The following is a 4484-nucleotide window of genomic DNA, read 5'->3' on the forward strand; positions in this document are numbered from 1 at the left end:
GGATTATTGTGATAAGAATGGGCATGGCACATTGTGATGACAAGGTCATGGAGCACTGTGATGACAAGGTCATGGATTATTGTGAAGAAAGTTGTCAGGGAGCATTGTGATGAAATATGTCATGTTCCAGTTTGATGACAATATCATGGAGCATTGTGATGCCAATTGTTATGGAGGATTGTTGTGACAAAGTAAAGGAGCATTGTGATGACAAAGGCATGGAGCATTGTGATATCAAGGGCCATTGAGAATTTTAATGTCCTGGTCGTGAAACATTTTGATGAAAAGCACATGGAGCTTCCTATGACAGGGGTCATGGAGCATCACGATGACAAGTGCATGGAGTATTGTGATGACAAGAGCATATAACATTGTGATGTGAAGTGCCATGGAGCATTGTAATGACAAGGACGTGGATAATTGTGAGGACAAGGGACATTGAGATTTGAGATGACAAGGCATGGAGCATGGTGATGGCAAAACCGTGGAGCATTGTGATGAGAAGACCTTGGGTAATTGTGATGTCGAGCATCATGGAGCACTGTAATGACAAGGGGCATGAAGCATTGTGATGACAGGTGTCAGGGAGCAATGTGAGGACAGGGGTCATGGAGCCATGTGATGACAAAGGCATGGAGCATTGTGATGACAAGGGCATGGAGCATTGCAATGTCAAGAGAATGGAGAATTGTGATGACAAGAGCATGTAACATTTTGATGCGAAGTGTCATGTAGCACTGTGATGACAAGTACGTGGAGAATTTTGATGACAAGGGACATGGAACATTTTGATAACCAGGGCATGGATCATTGTGATGACAGGGGTCATGAAGCATTATTATGACAAGGGCCATGGTGCATTCTGACATAAGATATCACTTATGAAGGGAATGTAAACATGGCTACATATGAACTGATTTAGGGAAGAGAACAGAGTCTCAGATTTAGAAAACACTCTAATGCTTGCTTAAGGGGAAAGACAGGTGGGGAGATGCACAAAACAAAAGATTGATATTAGCACAGGTACCGTTCCATAATACAAAAACAAAAGAGACAAGCCCTACTCCTTGCTCAGTGAACGGAACTCAACATCCCTATTCCCGACAGAGAAATATATCTGCATAGTAAAAATTTTAAAACTTGTGTATTGATATGTCTCCGTAAGGTAACTAAGTGTGCCTAGAATGACATAAACATGGCAGGGAGAATCAGCTCAAACCCAATATAAAAATGAATTTCAAAACAAAACATAAAAACTGAACAATTCTTACACAATACCTTCAGGGTCGCTGATGAAACCTGTAATGACCCTATCTACAATGACAACTGGATGTGGCATAAGGCTGGACACTTGGGACTGAGAGGATTGGTGAGATTCGGTGAGCAAATGTAGACCCTTTAAAGCAATAATGTGTGGCACCCATTCCATGGGTCCCAACAGGCCAGGTTTAAGGGCATATTACTACAGCTATAATATGTACAGGAACCCTAGATAATGGACACAGTGTGAATACGAAAGGTTTCTAAAACTCAACGAATAGTCCCACTCCTGGTGCTCCCATTTGACTTTCCAACTGCTTGACTATCAATCTCCCAACTTGGAGAGACAGCACCTTTAACCTCCTCATTCGCACAGGTTGCCAATTTGGCAGAGGATGAAAGGGAAGAGGGAAAACCAGTGAGAGAGTAGCTGTTAGACATTAGTACGGGCACATGTCATCTTACTTCGCGGGAAGAAGAAGAAATAACCAAAGCCTCAGCCACCCACCAGGAACCAGTATAGGTCCTGAACCAAAATATTGGACTTGCGTTCAGCACACAAAAAAACGAGTTAAATAATGTAGCTAAGTGCACAACAATTCACAAAGAGGCAGAGTAATAAAGGACAACTATTGTCCAAAAATCTGTTGAGGGAAGGCAAAGAGGCGGACTTGAAAGCGAGGCAGAATAGCAGGAAACAGACTTCAAGAGGTACGTTGGAATCGCTTTTAAGGCAAAGGAAGAGGGGCACAACATCGACAATGATGCACTTGGCCAAAAAGGGCGTATGCGTTTTCTCCTGAATATATTCAGGAGAAAACGCATACGCCCTTTTTGGCCAAGCAAGCATGCTGGCAATGCAAATCTGCACTACAAAGTATCAATTCCCACTTCTCAAAAGGTACATCCAAAAAATGGGTAAAAACCAGAAAGGCAAGACAGGCCCTGGAGAACAGGGAGCCTTGTTATGCTGATGGGCGGGATGTAAATTGCCAACTGCCTCTCTGGAGGAGTGCATTGTGTTCCCTAAAACAAGTAAACAACAGAGCTACAGAGCCAAGGGCACTTCCAGTCTGGGGAATATACCTTGGGAAAGCAGAAAATCAATAAGACAGAGCCACCCCAAAATTTAGGGCTGCACTGCTTACAAGAACCTCAAATTGCATACAGCTTAAATATCCCAGGAAATATAAATATGGTTTAAAATACTTTGGTACTTACGTACGATGGAATATCCCTCAGCCATGAAATCAATATCATAAGACCAGTAGCAGCAAAATGAGTGGATTCAGGTACGATGATTCTAACTGAAATAAGTCACACAGATAAAGAAACTTATCATAAGATATCACTTATGAAGGTCCTCTAAACATGGCTACACATGAACAGAGTTAGGAAAGCCAACAGAGTCTCACATTTAGAAAACACTCTTATGCCTGCTTAAGGGGGAAGATGAGGTGGGGTGCTACAGAAAACCAGCGTTTGATATAACCACACGTACCATTTCAAAAACCAACTATGGAATATACAAGACCTACACCTTCCTCAGTGAAAGGAACTCAAAACACGATATTTCCCACAGAGGAATATATCTGAATATTAAGAATATTAAAACCTATGTATTGATATATTTCCGTAATGGAATCAAGTGTGTCTAGACTGGCATAATCATTGCAGTGAGAATCAGCTCAAACCCAGTATAAAAAGGAATTTCAAAAAAAAAAACAAAAAACATGGAAATTCTTTACAATTACTTTAGGGGCTCTAATGAAACCTGGAATGAGCCTATCTACAATGACAGCTGGATATGGCATAAGGCTGGACACTTGGGACTGAGAGGATTGGTGAGATTGGTTGAGCAAATGCAGACCCTTTAAAGCAATAATGTGTGGCACCCATTCCATTTGTCCCAACTCTCCAGGTTGAAGTCAATATTACTACAGCTATAACATGTACGGGAAACCTAGAGAATGGACACACTGTAAATATGAAATGCTTCTAAAACTCAACTAATAGTCCCTCTCCTGGTGCTCCGGTTTTACTTTCCAACTGCTTTACTATCAATCTCCCAACTTGGAGAGACAGCCCCTTTAAACTCCTGGTTCGCACAGGTTGCCAATTAGGCAGAAGATGAAAGAGAAGAGGGAGAACCAATGACAGAGTAGCTATTAGGCATTTGGACGGGCATATGTCACTCTAATTTCCCGGCAAGAAGAAGGATTAACCAAAGTCTCAGCCTCACACCGGGATCCAGTTTACGTCCTGAATCAAAATTGTGGACTTGCGTTGAGCTCACAAAAAACGAGTTGAAAAATGAAGCTAAGGGGCACAGCAATTCACAAACTGGCAGAGTAATAAAGGAAAACTATCGTCCAAAAATCTGTTGAGGGAAGGCAATGAGGGGGAATTGAAGGCGAGGCAGAATAGCAGGAAAGAGTTTTCAAGAGGTACGTTGGAATCATCTGTAAAGCATATGAAGAGGGGCACAACTTCGACAATGATGCACTTGGCCAAAAATGGTGTATGCGTTTTCTCCTGTATATATTAAGGACAAAACGCATACGCAATTTTTGGCCAAGCAAGCAAGGGGGCAATGCAAATCTGCATTATAAAAAAGTATCACTCCCCACCATTCAAAAGGGACATCCACAAAATGTGTAAATACCAGAGAGGCAAGACAGGCCCTGGAGACCAGGGAGCTTTGTTATGCTGATGGGCGGGATGTAAATTGCCAACTGCCTCTCTGGAGGAGTTCATTGTGTTCCCTAAAACAAGTAAACAACAGGGCTACAGAGCCAAGGGCACTTCCAGTCTAGGGAATATACCTTGGGAAAACTGAAAATCAATAAGACAGAGCCACCCCAAAATTTAGGAATGCACTGCTTACAAGAACCTCAACTTGGGTACACCTTAATATCCCAGGAAATATAAAAATGGTTGAAAAAGTTGTGGTACTTACGTACGAGGGAATATCCCTCAGCCATGTAATCAATGTCATAAGACCCGTAGCATCAATATGAGTGGATTCAGGTACGGTGATTCTAAGTGAAATAAGTCACACAAAAAAAGCAGCTTATCATAAGATATCACTTATCAAGATTCTGTAAACATGGCTACACATGAACTGAGTTAGGAAAGAGATCAGAGTCTCACATTTAGAAATCACTCTTATGCCTGCTTAAGGGGGAAGGAGAGGTGGGGTGATGCATAAAACCAGAGTTTGA

This window comes from Mesoplodon mirus, assembly GCF_964341445.2.
Source record: "Mesoplodon mirus genome assembly, contig: HAP1_SCAFFOLD_74, whole genome shotgun sequence".
Taxonomy (NCBI): domain Eukaryota; kingdom Metazoa; phylum Chordata; class Mammalia; order Artiodactyla; family Ziphiidae; genus Mesoplodon; species Mesoplodon mirus.